This window comes from Hermetia illucens, chromosome 2 (assembly GCF_905115235.1).
Source record: "Hermetia illucens chromosome 2, iHerIll2.2.curated.20191125, whole genome shotgun sequence".
Classification (NCBI taxonomy): domain Eukaryota; kingdom Metazoa; phylum Arthropoda; class Insecta; order Diptera; family Stratiomyidae; genus Hermetia; species Hermetia illucens.
Window position 1 is genome coordinate 52,487,243 of NC_051850.1, and position 26,724 is coordinate 52,513,966.

The 26,724-nt window shown below is 46.7% G+C and overlaps 1 protein-coding gene across 2 annotated transcripts in view; it reads right to left on the minus strand.

The window, feature by feature from the left end:
- The window catches only part of LOC119649995 (UPF0489 protein C5orf22 homolog), a 94,215-nt gene that overhangs the window by 42,539 nt on the left and 24,952 nt on the right, over positions 1–26,724 (minus strand). The window lies entirely within an intron of this gene.

Genomic DNA, 26,724 nt, shown 5'->3' on the forward strand with positions numbered 1-26,724 from the left:
AGTTCGGTAGAGATTTAGGTAATTCTTGCATCTACCAGTATGAATGCTAAGCCATGCACTTGGTATAGACTGGTACCGTTGTTGCTTGTCTCAGCGGGGCTCTGATTGTGGTCACAAAATCAATCCGTGTCTTAAGAGGACCGTAGGATTTAAGTCTCACGACAGGTGCCTACGTAAAACACCATGGGCTTCACAGTAGCAAAACGCGATCAATTCCTGGTTAAAAAATGCCGGTCTATTACCCGTTTAAAATAAAACAGAGGTAGTTCTAATCAGGAAAAGAAGAAAGAAGACAACCGTGAAAATTAAAGTTGGGGAAAAAATAATTTACTCTCAACCAGCACTTAACGTAAATACTTGAGGGTACTGATCGATAGAAGGCTTAAGTTCAAAAAACACATTGAGTGTGCAGCGTCTTCCATCCAGCGATGTCGAGAATAATACCGAATAATGATGGGCCTGGATAATGCACTGAACAACATCAGGAGAATCAGCATGTGTATTAGCAAGGATGCTCCCAATGGACATCCTGCCGAACGAAGGCCGGCATCCCTACAATAAAACGTATGCAAACGGGGAGTTTAGCGCATTTCAACGGCAGCTGGCACGGTGGGCATCTCTTGCAGAATAGCAAAAAAGATAGGAAGAATCACAGCTGGTCCTTGGACACACCGCATCATTCCGGACATTCGAAGATGGATTGGAAGAAACCATGGAGATTTAAATTACAAGCTGATACAATTACGCGTTAATGTGGAGCAGGAGGTTGTGTTTGTTTGCCCCAGGTGGAGACCATTGCAATTAGGCGCTTATCACTTGGAAATATTGTGGAGCTCATGTTAGAGTTAGCGGCTTGGAAACAAGTCGAAACAGTGTTAGGAACTATTCGTAAACCACTTGAGCAGGAGAAATTTCGAAGAAAAGAAGAAAAGGAGAAAACCACAACAAGCCGAAATTAAGGACTAATTCAGCCCCACGAAACATACTTTAGAGCAGTCCCGCGGGGAGAGTGGAAGGAAAAAGAGGTGGTTTTAGTGAGTCAGAGTTTACATAACTGCATGGCAGGAGCCTTTCCACCTTCTAACTGTGAGGCAAATCACTTTGGAAAATTATGCGTGACGTCAATGTAAATCGTAGTAATGACAATTAGCCAACCAAATTGTATAACAGTAGGACGAATATATAGTTAGGATAATTGTTAACAAATGACTCTAATGCCGCTAAGAAGGTCTTGTCAAAGGCGCAAAGTAGTTTCCCAGTAAAGTGTTTGCATGCATTTCTGGAATGTTCCGCGGGGTATAAAAGGATCGGAAGTCCACCCACGAAGTCAGTCAAGTTTCAGGAGTAGACTTAAACGCATCGGTTATAAATACGCCTCGAATTGTACTAGTTGATGAAAGTGTCCTATAATTAATTGTGCAATACGGATGTATGATTTAATGTTTAATAAACGCTTATATTAAAGTTATAGAACCGGTTTTTATTTAGTGCTACGCAATCCAGTGATACGAGCCTACGTAAAGCAAGTAACGTAACTAGTGACGAGTCTATGTGACCAAGAACGTAACACAACGATGAAAAAAGACAGATAAACATTGAGCCGTTTTTTTGGTTGATACAAAACCTTAAAAATGATTGGGATCAAATATCAAACCATCTACGAAATTATGGAGTGCTTCGTCATGGTTAAAGCTACTGGAGTTTGCATCTACAGTTGATATGCTCAAGTTAAGTACAGCACATGAGGACGGTAGGTATCTTAATTTCGGTTGGGAGAGGTAAAAACTTCAGGATCATGGTCGACGACTTCTATGCTTTCCTCATGTTATGAGACAGCTAAACTACATCGGCAAAGGCAGTGTCTTGATCATGTTTAAAAATATAAATTTCCTGAGGAGGAACAGGTTCAATAACTAATCTGATGTATGGTGGTCATGGAACCTTTATGCGTAGTCATAGCGTATTACCCACAACTAAGCGCCAACGGTATCGATTCTTAGCAATGTGCTTCAACCCTCCATGATTTTGTCTGAATTCAATATACCCCGATGACACGACACAGACAAAAGCTTCGAGTAACAGTGGCGGCCATTTTCCATGTATTACCCCCATATAGATTCACAAAGACAGCTTGATGTCTAACCAGCTTGATGTTGGGATTGAGATAGCTGCATTTCCAGTTTTTGGAAAAACAGCGAGAGCGAATTTACCATTGTCAATGTGTCGAGCAACCGCCAACGACAAAAACAATGCTACGGGGATATGCAAACTGTGGGGCACTCTCATTATTCTTGCCATTAATAATAATAATAATAAACTCCGCCGAAGCCGGTCCCAAGCCCGGTTGTGAAAGGAGGAGGGATGGATAGCTTCAGTCTGAATGGCTGTACGCCCTCGCAGCGTCTCAGGGGGTAGGTGAGGAAAGTGCAGGAACTTTGCAGTCTTGCAGATTACTCACTAAGGAAGCTATCTACACACCTGGCAGCTAGGGATAAAATGCACCACCAAAAAATGAGAAGATGGAGAAATTTAAGGTCCGGTATGGATAACCGGCGGGAGTCGTCTGACTTGGTGACTGGGTCGGGCTCTCGTAATGGACAGCACGGCGTCGAAACCGCTAGTCGTGGGGCGGTTCGACATCTAGGCGCCACGACGACCAGGAGCACAGCTCCGCCTGCTGCAGCTGTTTCGCCACAATCTGTGGCGACCACTTCAGCAGGTTCGCGTAGGAAGCGGATGAAATGGACTGAAGAAATGAACCTCTTCATCATCCGCTCCTACTACGAAATAACGGCGGGGGCGGGTACAACATCTTACCGCCCCTTGTTGCACCAGAGATTCGTCGAGCGTTTCCCGCAATTCGCGCACGTGACGTGCAGCGAGTCGCAGACCAGTACCGCTTCATCACTCGCAGTGACACAATCCCGGCCACCATCAGGGAACGTGTTCGACTTGAAGTCATAGTGGAAACTGGTGACCGAGAGTCGATGGGGGCAGAGGCGGCGGCATCAACAACACCACGCCGCACTGCAGGCAACAGGTTCAGTACTCGCCGAAGCACTCTTCTCCACCGTATAGCTGAGGTTTCCGCTGAGGTTCGGGACGAATTCCAAAAAGCGTGTATAGAATTCTCGGATATGGATCCTTTGCATAGACCAGGTATTCCCAGGCTCTATGCATCTCCAGCAACTCCGGGAATTCTATCTCAAATCAATGATGAGATTGCGTCTCGACTGTGTGCTGATATGTCGCTGCTGCAACTACAATCACTTGTGTATTGTGGTGCAGTTGCGGCTATCAGATTGCACGGTCAGAAGATTCGCTTTCGCGTTATTGGTTTGAGTGACAAAAGAGATCCACCATGGAAAATTCGTCTGGAACGTCGGCGGGACTCACTAAGGCAGGACATTGCTAGACTGATTCAGATCAGCACTGGCAATGCCAGCCGACGGGGGAGAAATAAAGTGCAGAGGGTTTACCGGAACTATGTCATCCCCTGTGAGACACCCGTAGTTGAAATTCTGGACACACTAAAACAGAAACTTTCTGTCATATGCAGTCGGTTACGACGGTATGGCGAAAGTTATTCCAGACGTGTCCAGAATGCAACATACGCGAGGAACCAGCGGAGCTTTTTCAGATCTCTCAACGAATCCCAACAGAGCGCCCAGACAATACAGTTCTCGGTGACGGAAGCGAAAGAGTATTGGGGTGGACTTTGGGGGTTACCTGCCCAGCATGCTGAGCATGCTGAGTGGATCACCGCCGAAGGCACCCGCCATGCCAATACACCTGGCATGAATTTCGCGGATGTTACCGAAGAGGAAGTTCGACGAGCCATAAACATCTCGAAGAACTGGAGGGGCCCAGGTCTGGATCGGGTGCAGAATTTCTGGTATAAGAAATTTACCAGCGTACACAGTCGGTTGGCACGCAGTATAAATGAGGTCATGAGTCGGCCGGAGGAATTTCCACCTTTCCTCACTGCGGGAATTACCTACCTTATCCCTAAGAAGGACACGGTGCAGGACCCCGCAGATACAAGACCGATCACTTCCTTACCAACCCTCTACAAATTCATCACGTCCATTATTAGTGGAAGGATCAATGCGCACCTCGAGACCAACAACATTCTGTCCGAGGAGCAGAAGGGCTGCCGAGTTGGGTCAAGGGGTTGCAAAGAGCAACTCATTATCGACTCGGTAGTTGTAGGACAAGCAACTAGAGGCCAAAGAAACCTCTTCAGTTGCTATATCGACTATGCCAAGGCTTTTGATAGCGTTCCGCATACCTGGCTAATCGACATCCTACATCTGTATCGCATTGATCCGAAACTAATAAAGTTTTTGGCGACAGTCATGGAAGGGTGGCATACCACCTTGTCAGTCCGTACATCTGAGGGTGCTAATACCTCAGAGCCCATCCGTATTCGGAGGGGCATCTTCCAGGGGGATTCATTGAGTCCTCTTTGGTTTTGTATGGCACTGAACCCCCTTTCATGGCTACTGAATAATGCTAGAGGGCATGGTTTTGCAATAAAATATGGCCTACGTGCTAAGTGCGAACTGACACACTTGATGTACTTAGATGACATCAAGCTGTATGCTGGTACTGACAACCATCTTAGAAGTCTGTTGCGAATAATAGACATGTTCAGCCGTGATATTCGGATGGAGTTTGGATTAGACAAATGTCGAATCCAAGCCATTCGCAAAGGTCATCACGAGCCGCATGCCGGACATAGCATTGATGACCTCCACATCGAAGCTATGACCGAGACAGACTTCTACAAGTACCTAGGAATTCTGCAAGGAACCCATGCTCGAGTTGGTGATCTGAAGGAAGCTCTGCTGTCCGAATTCCTGCGACGTGTAAAGCTGGTGCTGAAATCGCATCTCTCGGGGAAGAATAAAATAAGTGCGTTGAATGTATTCGCTATCCCTTCACTGGCTTATGCATTCGGAATATTGCCGTGGACGAAGACCGACCTGGAAAACGTCCAGCGGCGGATACGGACAACTATGTCCAAATTCCGAATGCATCACCCAAAGTCTGCCGTGGAGCGGATGAACTTGCCTCGTGACATCGGAGGTAGGGGCGTGGTTCACGTGGCGGCACAACATCATCGTCAAGTCGACTCGCTGCGCGCTTATTTTTACAGTAAAGAGCAGGCGAGCCCCTTGCATGCGGCTGTCTGTAAGGCAGACTGTGGACTGACTCCACTTAACTTGAAGGATCGATCTTTCAATCCTCTGAGTGGGGTGAAGTCGGACCAGGAGCGGATCGAGGAATGGAAGTCGAAGGCAATGCACGGTAAACACGTGAATTGTCTTTGGCAGCCATTTGTCGATTTGCATCTGTCAAACAGGTGGCTGTGTGCTGGGGAGCTCTTTGCTGAGACGGAGGGGTTCATGTGTGCCATTCAGGATGGCGTGGTCGCCACCCGAGCTTATAAAAAGCTCATCATGAAAGAACGGGTGGAGAACGACCAGTGCAGAATGTGTGGTTCGGCGTTAGAGACGTTGGACCATCTCATTTCTGACTGTACTGTTATGGCACCGGTGCAATACATCACCAGGCATAATGCTGTATGTAAGGTTATCCATCAAAACCTTGCATATAAGCATGGGCTGATCACGGGAACATGTCCGGTTTACCGATATGAGCCGCAAGCAGTACTTGATAGTTCTGCTTACAGCATGTATTGGGACCGGCAAGTTCTGACTGATCGCCATACCGCACACAACAAGCCTGACGTACTGCTAGTTGACAAGACGGGTCGCTCCGCGCATATTATTGATGTTGCTATCCCCCATAATAGCAACATTGAACGGAAATACGTGGAGAAGAAGGTGAACTATGAGCCATTGGCTCGGGAAATCAAAGAAATTTGGCGTCTCGAGCGGGTGGTTGTAGTTCCCATAATATTGTCAGCTACAGGTATTGTACCTAAATCCCTGACGGCTTCCCTTGATGTCCTGGGACTTTCGCACAGTCTGGTTCAAACCATGCAGAAGTACACCATTCTGCATACGTGCTCGATGTTGCGGGGGGTACTCGACGGATTCTCCCACTGACCTACCACCGGCCACCACCACCAGTGCCCCTTTTAGTTTTTAAGTAGGTAGGATCGTCCGAGCCTAAATGCTTGGCACTTAGTGCTAGTATTAGGTAAAATCCGGCATCTGCCGAGATTGTGATAACTCGGAAATAATCGTTGGCGCAACAATTCATATTGGATCAGGGCCTTGAAGTGTGCACTTCATTCAAGACCGAAACGGTACACCACAGTACACTGTGGGAGGCAATGTGGTCAGCATTGCGCTCGCCCGAGATTATTACCCTGATTTGACTCAGGTACTCATTCACAGCTGAGTCGACTGGTGTCCGACATCCAGTCACGATAACAAATTCCTCTGCCCCCAGCGAGATTTGAACCGCGACCTTCCACTACGACAGCCCAGCGCTCTAACCACTTGAGCCATCCGGACATTAATGCTACTAGGAAAAGTGTTGCTATCAGTACGATTCAGGTTCTTTTTCATTTACCCAAGGAACATGACATAGTGAGAGAGCAAACAATGTTATCATTCCAATCGAAGTGTTTGAGGAAAAATGACAACGTCCATTGAGGTGTCCACATGCCCCAGCCAAGGTAGTAAAATGCGAAAATGCGACTAAAATGAATAGAAATTTTTGGGTTAGCAGCCTGCAAAATTCGAAATTGCATTGCTTCCAAAACGTCAAAAACGGTTTGAATAGCTACTCGAAAACGAACTATGATTGGTTTCTGAAATGCGCGCACGCTGCTTGACAACGGTAGCGCAAGCACTCAGAATGCTTGCTTTCTCCAACTTGAACGAGATTTCCATTGATACAAGCTGGACATTCTGGCCTAAACGAAGTAAGGTGGTCTAACTCTGGAGGCTATTAGTATCCCTCTTGTGACAATGTCACACCGGTGTCGTATTGTTTCGTCGAGAGGCGTCGACATCGACCTGGAGTAAGACCATTATTCGATAGTTGCTGCCTTCACTTACGTCGCAGGCGTCGAAGCTCAAGTTGGTTCGCTTACGGGATTCGATTGTTTTTGGAGAGTGAGAAAACTATCTTACTGATTGCATAGCAAGCATTTTGAACATCTCGCCATAATCTATTGATAAGCGGTGAACCACCATCAAAAATGCTCTTCACCATGGTGCAAATGCAGTGTTTGGTCACATCCCGAAGGAGCGCTATAAGATCAAAGTGAAGTATAGCGTGCGTTATGAAAAAAGGAAATTTGTTATTGCGATAATAACAAAAGCAGAACTGCGCCAAATAATTTCCACTGCGCATCACGAATTTTGCAAATCACTCGACGATCCTGTGAGGGATGTTAGCGGTGGACTCCTCATTTACGATGACGACGGCTTCGAAAAGTACTAACTGAGGCTTTCCATTTGATACCCCACATGACTATATTTGATGAAAAAAAGTTTACACCCCCCTCTTGCATATATGAGGACCCCCCCCCCCTTTCATTTGACGCAAAAGGATGTAACTCACTATATGCGTGAGCGTTCACAGTTCCCATCTTTCTACCAAATTTGGTGTCAATCGCTATAACCGTCTCCGAGAAAAATGCATGTGACAGGCAGAAAGTAAACCGATTTTATCATAATAAGGTTTTGTATTTACACAAAACCTTAAAAAACGGGAAAAGCCAGGGAAGCACGGTTACGAAGGGCACGTATTAAAAAAACCTTAAAAAGTATTTCATATCCCTCGAAAATCCTTCTATACGTTGTGATTAACAGCGCCATTAACACAATTTGCGATACACTTTCACCTTCAATGTTTCAAGTTTATGAAAGGTGATTATTATGGATTGGGTTGGATACCCACTTGATGGGAGAAAATTTCAAGATACAATCCTGTAGCCGTTTTAAACATAGCTGAATTGATTCTATAAAAAATTCTACTAAATAAATCGGTCTTTGTAGGCTTATAACTTTCTATTTTTTGCCAGCTCAACAAATTTATTTCCATTACATCAATATATTGGGTTGGAGAAAAAGTAATGTCGTATTTGTGATCGAATTTTAACGCTTTATTTAACATACTTATAATTATCCGTCAAATATGCGCCGTTTTATTCGCAAACTTGTTATGATTTAGAAGGCATCTTCATTATCCCCCTCTTATAAAACCCCCCCTCCTTATTTGCAAAAAACTCATACAGCCAGTTTTCGCAAGCCTCTATTGAGGCCAACTTAGTAGGAATTCCACCAAAGAACGATAAACGTCACTATTTAAACTGAAGATAGGCTTTATATAAAAATTTAGATCGCAGCCTTTTTGCGCAAATTTTACCTACCCTATTTTTAATTTTTTTTTTATTTTAGGAAAATACTTCACTGATCTGCATTTATCTACCTAAATCTAGCCAAATACCCTCTAAGTCAACCTTAAAAGTCATCCAATTTCTGAAATATGTATACTTTTGCTGTTCTTCCTTGTCGTTAGCGGTAGCCTCATTCCTGTCAGCATAAGCACCCTAGAGTAAACATAATGCTAGAAAAAATACCGCCCCTCTCCCCTACCCGAACAAATCAATTCCAGCATTGGAAAGCAATGACCGAAAGCAGAAGAAAGACATTCGGTTCTCAGTGATAATGACGTCGTTAAAAGCCACGAAAAGAATTACTTATGGCATCATCGATGATTCTATCGCAAAAAAAAATCTGAGTGGTTTTCAATGAGCAAGTTTACACAACTGGATAAATGAAATCGAAAAGATAGCCGAGACGAGGGCGAAAGCAATGACGTCATGACGTCAACGAAGTTTTAATCGCACATCAAGGCAAAAACAGTAAAGAACTTCTCACGAAAGTTAGACGGGTGCGTCATCGTTGATGGCTGATTACGTGGAATTAGTACCAATCAATTTTGTCCAAGGTGAATCTGAGAAAATTGATATGAATTTGATAAGAAATGGCAAGGGCGAAGTCCTTGGTGCCATATTTGATATTGTTCAGTTCAAGGATTACAAAGGAATCAAATGAAAATTGGGAAAGCGTTCTTTGGAAAACAACTAATTTCGTACACAATTTGTGGTTAAAATTGTTGAATTACATATTAAAATGGCAAAAGCATCCAATCACTGTTCTTAATTTATGTGAATAGGGAAGAGGAGTTGAGAGGATGGAAGAGGATTGGGATTAGGAATTACAAGGGCCGTTTTGCTTGAATGACGAAGCGTACACAATATAGGTGTAGGGACCTGTGTAGAAGACTGCCTACCTTTTGTGCCAAAAAAAACGTTTGCCTATCACTTCTATAATAAATTAGGATTTGCGGGAAGTGGATATCGAAGAAGAAATGAGGGTTGATCCGTTGTGCTTTAGAGGTGTCATTGAGGATTTGGTTGGTTTTCGAAAATACCAGTACAGCAGCGAGGAATATGCCTTTTGCTAAGCCTTGTTTTAATGACAGACAGAAGAAGCCCTAACCTGGCAGTTAGTGATAAAAGGTACTAGCAAAAATGAGGAGAAGGACAATTTTAAGATCCGGCGGGAGTCGTCAGACTTGGTAATTAGGTCGGGCTCCCATAATGGACAGCACGACTTCGAAACCGCTAATCGAGGGCCCGCCTGGTGTTTCGCCACAATCTGTGGCGAACTCTTCAACAGGCTCACATAGGCAACGGATGAAGTGGACTGAAGAAATTAACCTCTCCATCATCCGCTCCCACTACAAAATAACATTTTACTGCCGCTTGTTGCACCAGAGATTCGTCGAGCGTTTCCCGCGTACGTGACTGTGCAGCGAGTCGCAAACTAGTACCGCTTTATTACTCACAGCGTCACAATGCTGGCCATCATCAGGGAGCGTGTTCAACTTGAGGCCATCGCGGAAACTGGCGACCGAGAGTCGATATGCGCAGAGGCGTCAGCATCAACAACATCACGCCGCGCTGCAGGCGTCCAGTTGAAGTCTCCGCTGCGGTTCGGGACGAGTTCCCAAGAGCGTGTATATAATTCTCGGAAATGGATCCTTTGCATAGACCAGGTATTTCCAGGCTCTATACATCTCCAGCATCTCCAAGAATGATGAGATTGTATCTCGGCTGTGTGTTGATATGTCGCTATTGCAACTAAAATCATTTCTGTATTGTAGTGCAGTTACGGTTGTCAGATTGCATGGTCAGAAGATTCGCTTTCGCGTTATTGGTTTGAGTAACCGAAGAGATCCGCCAGGGAAAATTCGTCTAGCATATCAGCGAGACTCACTAAGGCAGGACATTGCTAGGCTGATCCAAATCAGCACTGGCATTGCCAGCAGACGGTTGAGAATTAAAAACAGAGGATTTACAGAAACTACGCCATCCCCAGTAAGGTCCTCTAAGTTGAAATTCTGAACACACTAAAGCAGAAACTTTCAATCGTATGCAGTCGGTTACGACGGTATATCAAAAGTCACTCCAGACCTATTCCGAACGCAACGTATGCGAGGAACCAGCGGAGTCCAGACAGCATATTGGGTTGGGCTTTGGGGTTACCCGCCCAGCATGCTGAGTGGATCACCGACGAAGGCCCCGGCGTGCCAATACGTCTGGCAGGAATTTTGCGGATGTTACCGAAGAGGAGGTTCGACGAGCCATAAACAGCTCGAAGAACTGGAAGGGCCCAGATCTGGATCGGATGCATTATTAGTGGAAGGATCGATGCGCATCTCGAGACCAACAACATTCTGTCCGAGAAACAGAAGGGCTGCCGAGTCAAGGGGTTGCAAAGAACAACTCATTATCGACTCGGTAGTTGTAGGACAGGCAACTAGAGGCCAACGAAACCTCTTTAGTTGCTATATCGATTATGCTAAGGCTTTCGACCGAATATCGCCTACCTGGTTGATCGATGTCCTCTGTACCGCATTGATTCCAAACTAATAAAGTTCTTGGCGACAATCATGGAAGAGTGGCATACCACGCTATCAGTGCGTTCATATGATACCTCAGAGCCCATTGTATACACAAGGGCATCTTCCAGGGGAATTCGTTAAGCCTCCTTTGGATTTGCATGGCACTGAACCCCCTTGCATGACTACTGAATGATGCCACAGGGCATGGGTTTGCAATCAAATATGACCTACGTGCTAAGTACGAGCTGACACACTTGACGTAGTTAGATGACATCAAGCTATATGCTGGTACTGATGACAACCTTAGAATATTTGGATGGAATTTGGATTAGAGAAGTGTCGAATCCCAGCCATCCGCGGTGGAGTGGATGAACCTGCTGTGCGGCTGTGTGCTTTGGAACTCTTTGCTCAGACGGAAAAATTTATGTGTACCATTCAAGATGGCGTGATCTGCACCCGAGCTTATAAAAAGCTCATAATAAAAGAACGAGTGGAGAACGGCCAGTGCAGAATGTGTGGTTCGGCGTTAGAGACGTTGGGCCATCTTATTTCTGGCTGTACTGTTATAGCACCAGTGCAATACACAAAGAGGCATAATGCTGCATGTCAGGTGATCCATCAAAACCTAGCATACAAGCATGGGCTGATCATAGGAACATGTCCGATATAAGCCGCAGGCAGTACTTGATAGTTTTGCTTATAGCATGTATTGGGACTGCACCACACAACAAACCTGACGTGCTGTTAGTTGACAAGACGAGTTGCTCCACGTATATTATTGATGTTGCCCCCAGCCCAGTGGCTCTGGAAATGAAAGGAATTTGGCATCTCGAGAAAGTGGTTATAGTTCCCATAATATTATCAGCTATAGATATTGTACCGAAATCCCTCACGGCTTCCCTTCATGTCTTGGGACTCTCACACAGTCTGGTTTAAACCAAACAGAAATATACCATTTTGTATACGTGCTCGACGGATTCTCTCATTAACCTACCACCGGCCACCACCACAAGCCCCCCTGTATATTTTAAGTAGGTAGGATCATTGTAGTCTAAATGCTTGGCACTTAGTGCTAGTATTAGGTAAAATCCGGCATCTGGCGAGATTTTGACAACTCCGAAAGATAGCAATATACTATTCTTAACTTTACAGATATCCCTGTGGAGGGCATTTTGAAGCCTACGCCATATAGTGGCAGCTCCTATTTTTTTTTAGATTTTCCGGTTGAGTTGCTTCTGAGAACGGATCCGGGAAAGCAATTATCACTTTCCAGTCCCAGCCTCTCCCTTCTTGCATCAAATGTCAAAAATGAGACCAGCTTTTGGAAGTACCAATTGCGAATTTTTACGATTTTTGCACTAGCGAGATCTCCAGCATTCAGTGAATAAAAAAGGAACATATAGACGAACGCCAGCACCTATAGTTGAGTTTTGTAATCGTGAGAACAAGAAAGTGCTCGGCATGTACTGGTCGAAGACAATTCGTAAAAAAATCATCCGGATCAAGAATTCCAGCAGCAAGTTGGGAGAAATTCAGTATGCCAGCAAACACAACATTTTTTAGTTGTTTAGTAAAATCTAGCTTCAAAATTAAAAACGAAACCACCAGAAAATACAACACGGGACCGCTCCTTCCGCCTTTATTCTTCTTGTGCGCCATTTGTCCTTGCTGATTGTGACCCTTCATCATGAAATGTCCAGAGATGAAGCCAAGGTAGCGCAGCTTTTGGCACCAGACCATCGGGTTTCTTGCAGAACGCAGATATCACTGCGCCTTTTCCGAAGGGCTCTTGCGAGTTCCTCGGTCTTTCCAGTTAGGGAACCAACATTTAGCGTACAGACACGTATTTGTTTTTCTCACATTAACTTACTTACGTCCTAACGCCGCCTATGAGTCAATATCACTTGCCCATTTCTCCTGCTGCGTTGACTGAGGCGGACGCCCTGGCATTTTTCCGAGGCATGTTACTCGATCCGATCATCCTGTTTCTAATGACATCGTACGCATTTTCTTGGTCAACCTGTCGCGGGACCTGTCACAAAGAGAGATCAGGTAGGATTTAGCATAGTGGAATACCTTCAACTATACTTTATTTATCTCTTTCCCTGATCTCAGCATTTTATTTTTGTTTTACTGGGGATAGTACAAAGTACGTTGCTTCAAACCCTCCTCCTTTACCTTGTGGCGCTTCAGGATTTGCAGCATTCGAAATTTATTTCGAATGTTGCGAATGCGTACAAATAGATGGCGTGGAACTTTCCACTTTGCAGAGCTCGCCACGGGAATGGAGGACTAGCGAGGAAAGTGTGCCATGAGTTAGGGGCAGAAAGAAAGTCATGAAGGGAGATGATTCTCTTCTGCCTCTAACGTTTAAATAGTCATTCATTAAAATTAATAAAGTCTAATTATTACATCTATCGAGTATTGATTGTAAAAACTGTTAGTCTATGCTCCGGCGTACCTAAAAATTGTAGTTCGCAAAAAATGAACTATTTTAGTTAAATTGGTGGCCCCGTAACAAAAAGTTTGAGTAACGGATCTAAAAATTAAAAAAACCATTGCCGAGAATTCGATGTTGTTTGACTGGTTTGTGACTCCTAGTTGGATCATGTTGACATTCTCTGGATTGATCCAGGAGAAGAAATTCACATTAGTTCCTATGCAAGAATTTGACCATGAAGGAAAACAATATTCTCATATCCCATGACTTGTGTAACTGAGAGCAATTCGTTTGCAGCGACTGAGGCCGCTCAACAAGTGGCGATTGTGAACATTGAAAGTGTCGGCTATTCATACTGTCAGAAGACTCCGCCACCGTTGTTGCAATTCTGACTCGCGGCTGCGAACCCATCATTTGCCACGTATCCAGAACCACTCGGAAAGCCGACGCATCAGAAGTTCAACGAGTGCGACCACCTTTCAACATTGGCAGCAGCCACCATCGTTGCCGCAGCCACTATCGCGGCCGCCGCAGCCACCAGAGATGCCGTCGCAGCCACCAGAGACGCCGCCGCAGCCACCAGAGAAGCCGCCGCAGCCACCAGAGACGCCGCCGCAGCTACCAAAGACGCCGCAGCAGTCACCGGAGAAGCAGCCGCAGCCACGCTCGCCGTCTCCAGCATCCACGCCGCCGCCGCCTTCACCATCAACACCGCAGCCGTTGCCGCCAGGGCCGCCGCAGCCGTCGTCACCATCACCGCCGCAGCAGCGAATCATTGTTTGAGTTGAATTTATTTATTTAAAAAAAAAATCAATAAATAGTATGCCCGCTGCAAGAGACGGCGTTCAGGCGTTTTAGGTGCGGATCATCGTTGGTTGTCCGCTCTCTGGGCGAAGTTCTGGGAAGTGGTTTCGGTCTGCGCCTAAAAGCGTCCGCTTCGGTGGTGATTTCTTTGTACGTGCGTGAATTTGTGGGTTCGGCCTGCCGTGTAGTTAGAACAGTTTCACTGCGTTTTCGTTTTAACACTCGCGTCGAAAAGAAGTTTCCTTTTTATTAGTCAAGATGTCGAGGACGCGGCAGGCCCGTCGGACCCACAAGTGACCGCCCTCGCCGTGCGTGTTCCTCCATTTTGGCGGCGGAACCCGGAGCTGTGGTTCATACATTTGGAAGTGCAGTTCCAAATGTCCGGAATCACATCGGACGCGACCCGCTTCAACTATGGGGTGGTCGGCCTGGATGAAGAGTCGATTCTTCTGGTGTCCGATGTAGTCAAGTCGACATCATAGTCGCAGCTCAAGAGCGAGTTGATCAGGCGGCTGTCGGCAAGCGAGTCGGCAAAATTATACCACTTGCTGGCGGGTTTAACGTTGGGTGATCGAACTCCCAGCCAATTGCTTCGCGAAATGAGGCAATTGGGTGGGAGCAAGATCGGCGATGACCTGATCAAGTCGCTCTGGCTGCGACGGCTCCCGGAGGACACCCAGGCGATCCTCACTTGCGTCTCCGGTTCCTTGGAGGAACTGGCAGCGACGGCCGACCAGGTGCAGGAGGTGTACGTACGCCCAACCATGGCGGCCGTTCAACCACCGTCGGATGAGGTGAGCGACTTGAGGCGCGAGATAGCCGCTTTAACAGCCAGTGTGGCCGAGATGCGGGCGACGTTGGACGCTCAGCGTTCGGGCGCCAGATCGCGAGCTCGCTCACGGTCTGCCACTCGAAAAGCGCGTTCGGGTAGCAGGTCGTCAGGACGGTCCACGGACCGAGGGATTTGCTGGTACCACCGCAGATTCGGCGATAAAGCCACCAAGTGTACAATCCCTTGTAAATTCACGCCTGCCGCAAAAAACTAGGTCCGCGGGGGGTGCCGGCGACGGCCACCCAGAACGCAGCGCCACGTCGCCTAACAATTTACGACCCTCTCAGCAGGCGCAACTACCTCATCGATACTTGTGCGGAGGTTTCGGTTCTTCCCGTACCTCGGCAACATCAACTATTTCCACAACCGCTCAAATTGGCGGCAGCAAATTCCTCCCGCATAAACACATACGGGTATAGGCAAGTGGACGTGAGTCTTGGCTTGCGTAGGACGTTTACGTGGCGTTTCATCCTGGCGAATGTCAGCTTCCCATATTAGGCGCAGACTTCTTGTGTCACTATGGGTTGGTGGTGGACTTGCAAAATAAGTCCCTTATAGACCCCACGACCAACCTTAATTCGTCGGGACAAATGGTATCTCACCCAGGCAATAATCTTTCCGTTCTTTTAGAAGACATTACCGACTCTCGTGTTCGGGCACTTCTCCAAAAGTTCAGCCAGATTACTACCGACTGTAGTCTCTCCAAACCAGTGAAGCACAATGTGCAGCACCACATTATCACTACTGGTTCCCCGATCTTCTCGAAGGTGCGTCCTCTACCTTCCCAGAAACTGGCTATTGCACGGAAAGAGTTTGAACAACTCGTTCGACAGGGTATCTGCAGGCCCTCAAACGGCTGTTGGTCTTCCCCACTGCATATGGCAAAGATGGCAATATGTACACCCTTTGGACTCTTCGAGTTCACCCGAATGACTTTCGGATTGTGCAATGCGGCGCAGACCTTTCAAAGGTTCATTCACTCAGTCCTGCGAAACCTTGATTTCTGTTTCGTATATTTGGATGAGTGCATTTTTCAACGTCTCCTTGAGGCCGGTTTAGTCCTAAACGTTGAGATATGCAAATTTCTCCAAAAATAGGTGAGATTCCTCGGCCATTTCATTTCCCCTGAAGGAATACAGCCCGACCCAGACAAGGTGCAAGCGATAACAAGCTTCCCGCGTCCAAAGACAGGGAAGAAGCTGAGGAGGTTCTTGGGCATGCTAAACTTCTACCGTCGTTTCCTGCCCAAGGCCCATCACCAGTCCATTTTGAACGCGTACTTGTCTGGTCCCAAAACTAAGGACACACGAGAGATCGTGTGGTCTGAAGAGGCTATCCGCGCATTTGACAAATCCCGTCAACAACTGGCCGACGCTACACTCTTGGCATTCCCTCTGCAAGATGCACCCCTAGCCCTTTTTGTTGATGCCTCTGACATCGCAGTAGGTGCTGCCCTTCACCAAAAGGTGGATCAAGTTTGGCATCCGTTGAACTTCTTCTCGAAGCAGTTGAATTCCGCTCAACGGAACTACAGTACCTACGATCGCGAACTGCTCGCCGCGTACTTGAGCATCAAATACTTCCGTTTCTCCCTAGAAGGCAGGCCGTTCACAGTGTTCACGGACCATAAGCCTCTCACGTATGCTTTGAAACAGAAACCCGACAAAGCGTCCCCTCGTCAGCTTCGACACCTGAGCTTTATAAGCCAGTTTACGTCAGACATCCAGCACGTGTCCGGCAAGGACAACATAGTTGCTGACGTTTTGTCTCGTGTCTCCGAGGTTAACATCCCCGCCTCACTCGATTTTTCGGCTATTGCCAAGGCTGGCCAAGGATGACGCAGCACTTCAGAGCCTCAAATCCAACCCCAAATACAAATTTCGGGAGTTGCCCATCTTCGGCTGAAACCTCTCTCTCTGCTGCGAAGACTCGGAAAAGGGACCTCGGCCATACATTCCGGCCACCTTTCGCAAGGAAGTGTTCCACGCAGTTCACGACTTAGCGCATCCAGGCATCAGGACAACAAATCGGTTAGTCACCGAGAAACACTTCTGGCCCTCTATGAATAAGGATGTCAATTCCTGGGCCAGAGAGTGCATCGCATGCCAGAAGTGTAAAGTCTCCAGGCATGTAAGGAAAGAAGTGGGCTCATTCCCCCGCACTCCCAAGCGGTTCCACACAATACACCTCGACATAGTAGGGCCTTTGCGAGACTCGCACAGTTGTAGGTATTGTCTGACAATCATCGACAGGTTTACGCGGTGGCCTGAGGCAATACCTCTGAAAGACATTACGGCGCAATCATGTGCCGAAGCCCTCTGTCGAGAGTGGATACTTCGCTTTGGCGTCCCTGCAGTGGTCATCACTGACCAGGGAATGCAATTTGAGTCCACCATTTTCTCCGAGTTAGGCAAACTCCTTGGTTTTAAACGCCAGCGGACTACTGCATACCACCCGCAATCCAATGGGATGCTAGAACGTTGGCACCGGACGCTGAAAGCCGCCATTATGGCACGCGACGATCCGTCCTGGTCCCAAGTCTTGCCTCTCGTCCTACTCAGCCTACGTACAACCCGACGAGAGGAATTTGCTGCCAGCCCCGCGGAGCTGGTATACGGGGAGAACCCGAGACTCCCAAGCGATCCGGTCTTCGACAAGAGATCGGGTCTCACAGAGTCGGGGTTGGTGCGTCTGCTGAGGGACAACCTCTGACGCATAAAAGCCACACCACCTACCCGGCACTCGTCCACACGCCCAAGGAACTGGACACGTGCACGCACGTTCTGGTCAGGACGGATGCCGTCCGGAAGCCGCTGCAGCCTCCATATGAGAGCCCGTACCGCGTTCTCGAGTGGGGAGAACATTTCTTCCAGCTCGAGATCGGTGGACACAAAAAGGCGGTCTCTCTGTCCAGGCTGAAACCCGTGTCCGCCCCGAAGCAGTGTCGTGTCCGCTTTGTGGATTGACGGTGAACGAAGTTCCGGGATCAGTCGCCGAAACCCCTAGGTTTCATCTGGGGGCAGAGTTATGTGACGCGGCAGGATTCGCAGCATTCGAAATAAATTTCGAATGTTGCGGATGCGAACAAATAGATGGCGCGGAACTTTCCACTTTGCAGAGCTCGCCACGGGAATGGAGGACTAGCGAGGAAAGTGTGCCATGAGTTAGGGGCAGAAAGAAACACATGAAGGGAGAAGATTCTCTTCTGCCTCTAACGTTTAAATAGTCAGTTATCACGCGGTGCAGTTTTTAATTAATTTAAACTCATTCATTAAAATTAATAAAGTCTAATTATTACATCTATCGAGTATTGATTGTAAAAACTGTTAGTGTATGCTTCGGCGTACCTAGAAATTGTAGTTCGCAAGAAATGGACTATTTTAGTTAAAACCTGGGCTTGGGACCAGCATACTATGTTAATAGCGTTGGAAGAGTTATTGGGAGTACTGAACCCAGTTCTTACAATACCTTCTCATTCTCAGGTCCCCATTCATCTGTTTAGTAGAAGATATGAAGTTACCCTGAAACGTAGAAAGAACTGCGAAGTCCTAGACGAATGCGTGGCGAGATATACGGAAGTCTTCTACACCGCTGGCTCAAAAACAGAACATGGTTCTGAAGTCGGAGTCTACTTCTCGAATAAAAGCGAGAAGTAGACGTTTCCTTTGGGACAATATGCAAGGGTGTTTAAAGCTGAAGTACATACTATCCTAAAGGAATGAAACTGGGTGATTGACGAGCAGTTGAAAGGCAGGCGCATCGCAATCTGCAGCGATAGCCAGGCTGCACTGAGCATGTTAAGTAATCCTTTGATCACCTCGAAAATCATTCAGGAATATAAAAAACCTTTGAACTCTGTCTCTAGATTCAATACGGTGGAGCTACTCTAGGTACCTAGTCATTGTAGTGTAGAGTGAAATGAAATTTCGGATGCTTTAGCGAAAGAGGGTTCAATCTCCCCATGCCTGGACCGGAATCAGCAATTGAAAAGTTAATAGCATTGACTAAGGCTCTCTTAATAAACTAAGAACAAGCTTCCCGTAATGGCAGGTGACAGAGCCTAAATGCTGATAGTCACACCAAACTTTTCCTGTCAAAACGAAGCATGCATGCCGCAAAATTAATCCTGTAGAAAAGCAGAAAAACTTGGAGCAATACTGTAAGCATTCTGACTGGCTGTAATTCACTAACTCTACAAATGTCCTCCTGCCTGCAATGAGGAAGCGGAATGCCCGGAGCATTTTCTATGTGAATGCCCCGACTCTACTAACGGAAATCCTGCGATACATAAAGGATCCGGGATATTCCGTTAGATGGGGGAGTCGAGTACAATGGACCAACACGATCTAAATGCTCAAAAGTTATAGCTTCTCCCCCACAACAAACGCACACACATACAATCCTCATCCAAAGGCTCCATTTCCTTGCATTTCATCTTGCAGACCGATCTTTATTCATTTAACCGCGGAAGATGGTATGGTAATGTATTTTTCGTTCCAGATTCTGTCAGGCACGAGTAGCCCCACTTCGCTCATTTGCAAAGTTTCTAAGGACTCTCAACGTAGCAGACCTTCCAATACCCTTATTTTTTTAAGAACATTCTCAAGTCGTTGTCACGTTATATCTCTTCGCGAATCAGGAATTCGTGATGCTATTATGTGCTTCAATGCAAGAAAACTATATCAAATCTTAATGACTGCATAATTGGCGATGAGTGAATAAAGTATGCAATTCATCTGCGCCTTCGCTATGAAAAACTGCTTGATCAATGATGAAAAACTCATTCAATTAACGGTTTCATTCCGACCAATTCTTGGGGCACCTTCGGGTCAATTGCACACTTTCTTGTGTTCCCTTCCACGAATTGAAAGAAAACCAAGCGATACAATCACACCATTACATCAGCGCAATTGTAGTAAATTACAAATGCGGGGCCGTAATGTAGTCTTAGCATTCCATTCATAAAAATCCATGAATAAAAATGCCTCTACGAGCGTATTGATTGTAGAGAGGCGTCGTAGTATGAGCGCGCCTACTACTACTAATCGCATATATCATTGCTACGAATCAAACCCAATTTATATTCAATCAGACTTTGGTAATTTCGCCATGTCACCACCATGGAATTGTTTAGGCGAGTCATAGTGGCCAAGTCATTCATTAATCTCCGATTCTACGTTACTCCGCGAGGCGGAAATATTTCAAAGATAATTCAGAAGGCTGAACGCGGCGACGTTTGGAGGCTAGTCGATGACCTTCTGAATATTGTTTTAGAGTTTTCGTTTTTGATGACATCATTTTGCAGGTGATGTGATCGATACAGGTGGAATAGAATGGGTACAGATACTCCGATATGTGCGCTATGCATTTGCGTCACAGTCGTTTGAGCGAAAATGTGAATAGAACGTTGCGACATCGATGAGTAAGGTTGCAATCGATGACTCGCGTGATCTGATTCCCAGGTGTAAAAATAAACATGTAATGAATTGAATTGTGCAAATGAAGAGGTGACAAGAGACGAGCCTCATATTATGGGTCATTGTGTACCTCATTGTCAGGGGAAAATAGAATCATGAATCGATTTGTATCTATGGTTATTGCTGGCGTCATCTTGATATCCACATCGCATTGATATGTTTAAACTCTTCCATATAAACTTAGATGTTTGTTGACGCGGCTTCGCAGTTTATAGAAGTCAATCGAATTGTAGTGGAAGCCAAGATGCATTCGGATGACCTTCCTAAATAAAACTTGTAATCCGTCTAAAATTTGTTTAATTTCGTATATCCTCAGTAAATAACTCCACGTGGCATTGTATAGATATATGGTTCCCTCGGCAATTACCTACCTTGTCATGGTGTGGGAGCTCAGGCACATCTTCAAGGGAACCGGAAGTGACTCCTAAAGCTAAACGGTAACCAAAACTCCAAGAAAAAGTGTGACTACACAATGGTGACTACAATTGTCAAAGGGGTTAAGATGTGACCGTGAATAGCGAACTCTGGGTACTAGGTTCCCACTTTCAACTAGCCTCGTCTCGACAAAACGGTGTTCTGCCGAAATCGATTTTTTTCACCGGTAAAACAAAGGCCATAGCAATTAAGTATGAAACGAGCCGAAGTAGTCACCTTCCGTGGGCGCCACCCGCTAAGGCTAAAGTCTTACCCACGGGTAAGCACCTGCCTTCGGGCGTAAACAGCCTCCGAGCAAACAACCTTCTCGCAACCCACCTGCGAGCAAATCACAACCCTCGGGTTGTGCCAATGCTCAAAGGAAAAGATAGTCCGGGCATTTGCGGCTAAGAGGAAACCAAAGCGGCAGCGATTTTCTGAAGATCTTCAGGCCAAATGACTGCAAAGTGAGCTCGGCCAACAACGAGCAAATATTCATTTATAGACATTCATCGCCCAAAAGAGGGCAGACGCGGCCATGAGTCCGCAAAGAACTTGCAACCAATCAGCTTCACCTACTTCGTGTTGAAGAACCTATAGTGCGACCTAGACATCAATTTAAAGGCGATTATGGAGAGAATGTCCCAGCGCGCCTACCTCAAAGGCAAATTCACAGAAACCGCTCTCCACGAGGTAATTGAGCGGTCACTGCAGTATGCCCTAGGTGTCTTCTTGGATATAAAGGAAGCATTCAACAATGTTAGTACCAACGCCATCAAGAAAACCTTGACCAGTATTGAATTGAAGGGGTATCTTACGCATTGAATAATATCCACGCTAAGAACCAGGATCATCCACTCTGATTTGGGAAGCAAGCACTTGACCAGAGCTATGAATAGAGGCACGCCCCAGAGTTGCGCCGGTGCTCTGGTTAATAGTGATGGAGGAAATTTTTGCGAATATAGGACAGCATCGGGGTGAAGGTGGTGGCATATGCCGACGCCTTGGTGATATTAGTATCAGGGATGTTTCCCTCCATTATGAGTAACATCATGGAAAGGGTGTTGCGAAAGGTGTGCCTGTGGGCTGCAAGAAAGTGGACTCAGCCTTTTATGCCTGCAAGAGAACTCTGCAAAGAAATGGGATCTCGTGATGTGCACAGCTGTGGTGCGTCCAATCCTAACGTACGGCTCTATTGTATGATGGCAGGCTTTGAGCAAAAAGTAGAATAGAACGAAGCTTGATAAGATTCAAAGAGCTGCATGGGCAGGTGCTACCGCGGCTTTGCAATTCTGCCCGGCAGATGTTCTCAATGTACTTCTGCTTCTCTTCCCCCTAGACCTCCACATTACATACCTTGTAACGTGCAGTGTCGTCAGACTACGTGAGTCCGAATGATGGACAGCGAAGCCCTACGACTATAATAACATCCTAGACGAGGTATCTCGGGAAATCTGGGCATTCCCCACGGATGCCACATGCCAGCTGAACTTCACGGGGCTTTCAAACCAGACAGAATGAAAGGCCGGCGCGGGTTGCAAGGCGATGATATAATATTCTTCACCAACGGATCAAAGATGGTCTGTGCACTCGGTGCGGTGGTTTTCTCGAACACACAGCCAGGTTTCGCCAGTGTATTGGCGATACTCAAAGCCTATCTGGCTGGGACATGAATCGAGCCCCAAGCGTAACATATCCATTCTGACCGACAGCCAAGCGGCTAAGGCCTTGTACTCAGCGACGATATCCTCCAGGTTGATGGGGTAATGCAAAAATGCGCTGGACAGTCTGGACGGCACGCTCAAGGTCACCTTCTCTGAGTTCACGGTCATAGGAACGTAGAGGGGCATTCCCTTTGCAATTGCCCAGCTTTAGCTAGAATCAGGCTAGAGACACTGGGTAAACCATTCTTTGGGGACCTCAGAGAGATTTCTAGTTGCGGAGTGGGTGAACAGCTTTCCTTCGGGAATACTACGGGCTGGCTCTTAGCTGGATGGAATCTGCCTCCTCGCTCTCATAACAGCAATCACAGTCTTAGGAATTTGTGGCCTCAAAACGGGGCACCACAACGCTAACTAGGCTACTCGGAACGGCCACTGATACCCACCCGATACCTACCTGCAGACATCGAAACCGATGTATAGGTCTTGTATAACGACGCCCTGAGGGGTCGGTAGAGATTTTAAATGGGTCACTCAAGATCCGTAGAGCGACGCCCCCAAGGTGTCTAGGAAAGTAATTCTGAACCTCTAGTTGGCAGTATACCTGCGTCCAAGGTAGTAGCCTTGAGAAAGCGTCTCAGCGAAGAGCGAACCGCCAATGAGCGATACACGTCGAGACACACTGGGAGTGCCAGGAGTCGTCGACAGCTCTCTGCCCACGCAGGTGGGGGAGCCTAATTCTGCCAAGGTAGTAATTGTGATGTGTATCAGGAGCCAGCCCCTTCGGGGCCGTGGTCGGGTAATGTACATTGAACCGATCTTAGTAGACCGCGTTGCCCCGAGCGAAAGCTGCTCCATCCGTGAGTTTCGGGATGAGATAAGCGTAGGTCAAGCCTCATGGAACTAAGGGGAGGAGCTTTGTCTCCGAGGGTGCACCCGTTCCTGATAATACACCAACAAAAATCGACAAAATATCAGGGAAGGAGGAAGAACTGACTGCGCTTGGGAACAGTATAAAAATGCAACGCTCACCAAAGCGACAAGCAGAAGAGATAACAAGAGTTGAAACTGATGTGACACCGGCACGCCCAAATAAACTGATCTAGTGCTAATCAGCAAGGAATACCGAAACCGACTTCGAGGCATCTCGCCTTACCGGATATCACCTCCATCTGGGATCGGGACGACGTTCGACTTGCTATTCTTGCCCAAGGCCGAAGGAATAACTTTGCCTGGATTCGGTATTTAGGATACCATTTTTTAGCATTCATCTGAAGCCGAATGACACGATGCCGGACTTTCGGCGCCGGGTTGATGCTCTGGAGCAGGTGGTTTCGGGCACGAAGGGGCAGGCAAAGATTTTAATTCTAGGGCCCTTGAATGGGGCTTATCTCAGCCAGATTCTAGAGGGAAATGGATCTTGGAAATGGGAGCGAGAACCGAACTCGTAGTTTTGAACACCGAATCGACGTTCCGGCGCCCAGGCTGCGAAGAAAACATTCCTGACATAACTTTTGCGTTGGAATAGGTGGACAGGTGGCGAGTCCAAGAGGACTTCCTGGTAAGTGATCACAAGCACATCGCGTTCGAAGTAGCTGACGCTACTTAACGGCGGGCGCCAACCTCAGGCTTTCCCTGGGAGGATATTGCCGACCTATGGAGGGAGTGTCATAAGCTCCACTGTTTGACACAACGTTTACACGTGCGCAAGGAGGCATGCGTCTTGAAGGAAGGGTATATAGATCAGCAGAAAGGACCCCCGCCCGGCGATAAATGAAAAGAATACTCGCGGCTGGCAGAACCTAGTCAACGAAATAAATGAGGAAACAGCGTGCCGACGGAGACACAGCAAGAAGAATTCCGTGAAGTAGCAACCAAATGGACCAAGCAGCGTCGAAAAAAAGGCGAAAATTCAACAAAACAACGTAAGTTGAATAGTGAAGGGTAGTGACTCCACTGTCGCAAAATTGAGGTCAACTACGATGATAACATCAGCGTCAAAGAAAAAGGAAAGGGTAAACCATGGTCAGAAGCTATTCTCAGCAAGCCGACCGAAAAAGATCCTTTGCGGAAGTTTTTCGAGAAGTCCACAACAGAATCTATCCGGCGGATCCGAACCGGGGATATACTTGTCGAACTTGGAACGAAGGCCGATAAAAAGAATACGTTCTGCGAAACAGTCCAGAGCATTCTAGACACAAAAACAATCTTTTCCAGCCTAGAATCCATCCACCCTGTGGGATAAGGGATCTAAATTGTCTCACTAACACGAAAGAGGTAGACAAAGCAATAAAAAGGGATTACCCAGATGTGACCAGCCTTAAAGGTGAGAGTTACGTCTGTCAACTGCAGAACACAAAAATTGGCATTTGTTACTGTCTCTGAGAAGACTGCGAAACAACTTCCCTTCCTAACCAAGGAGAGGGTTCGCAGAGCCAATCCTATCCAGTTTGGCGAAATCATGGTCTGTGTAAAGTTGGCAGTGGTATATCTCAGCATCTTGATAAACATCATGAGAAAAATGACCCGAGACATATAAACTGCCTTCATCCAGATCGAGCAGGCGGTGCGAGATCCTGGGCTGCACATAAACGAAGGCAAAACAAAATATATGGTGGCAACGTCAGCACCGAAAACCATCCAACTAACAGCAACAAATCGCACCGGTCAAACACGAAGAAGAATAAGGATAGAAGAATACAACTTTGAGACCGTTGACAATTTCTCCTATCTAGGATCGAAAATCACAACCGATAACAGCTACAATCAGGAAATCCGCGCAGGGTTGTTGTCAACCAACAGAGCCTATTTCAGCTCACAAAAACTATTCCGCTCGAAATGTCTCACCATAGGGATAAAGCTCTTACTGTACAAGACAATGATCTTGCCAGTCCTCATGTAATCCTCGGAGACTTGAGTCCTTAGCAAGAAGAATTGCGAAATCTTGGCCGCGTTCGAGAGAAGAATCCTCCAAAAAATGTTTGGTCCCCTACATGAGGATGGATGATTCCGTAGCCTATATAACGACGAAATCAATGAGCGATACCATGACCGTCCGGTTGTGGATAAAATCCGGCTCAATACGTTACGGTGGGCGGGTCACTTAATTCGTATGGATGAGGATGATCCAGCCCGGAAAGTCTATAAAGGCAATATTTATGGTAGAAAAAGAAAACGAGGCAGACCCTGCCTAAGATGGAGCGATGGCGTAGGTGAAGACACCAGACAGCTTTTAGGGATATCGAGTTGGTGGACCTCGACGCAAAACCGGGATGTCTGGAGTTCCTTATTAAGGCAGGCCTAGACCGGATACCGGTTTTTGCGCCGTTGATGATGATAATTTCGATAGATACGAAATAAGCTTCTTCGAACAAGTTTAGAGAACCCTGCTGGTTTAATGTTTGCGATTTGCTAGCTACTGATCAATGTCCGTTCTTCTTTAAGGTTCCGAAGTATGGGCTGGTAGCCTGAGTAAAGACATTTACTCCAAGCGCCCAGTGCAAGCACAATGGCGAGGAGCTTTGCAATTTCTGCGCTCCTACCGTACCGAGCCAGGAAGAGTTATTCCGATCACTCTCCATGCAGCGGTGGAATATCTATTTTACTTCAGAAAAGGAAAGTGCATTGTTTGAGAGAAAGAGAGCCCACACTATCAGCATATGGCAGCAATCCTGGGAAAGAGAATCAAGAGATAGATGAATCACGTCTACCACTAAAGACGAGCGGCTGCGGTTCAATGGAAAACAAGTGAATTTAGATTACTATTATCTAAGCCAGCTACTCAGGGGAAACGAGTATTTTCAGTCTTCCTTGCAAACAATCGGGAAATCACGGTCGCTCGACTGCACCAGCCGTAAGGATTTGGTGGATGATGTCTACTACAAAAAGGATGCCAAGCGTCTCAGGGCACCATAATTTAGGGCATGTTGCAGAGCGAAGAAACATGTAGCAGAGTGAGGCGTTACACTCAAAGCATTCATAAAGCGAAGAAGAGGAGATGGATAGGAAAGACGGCGGAGTAGCTGAGGCTCCGTGAAGCACGGGGTGTGTACTTCTACACGGAATATGCCTGACAGCTGCTAACATATAGAACCGTTCCGGGTTAGTGTCCTAGAAGCAACAAGCGGTATTTTAAAATGTTAACTGTCTGACACAGGCGTCCGGCACTCTGTGGGCATCATCTCCCTGAATCCA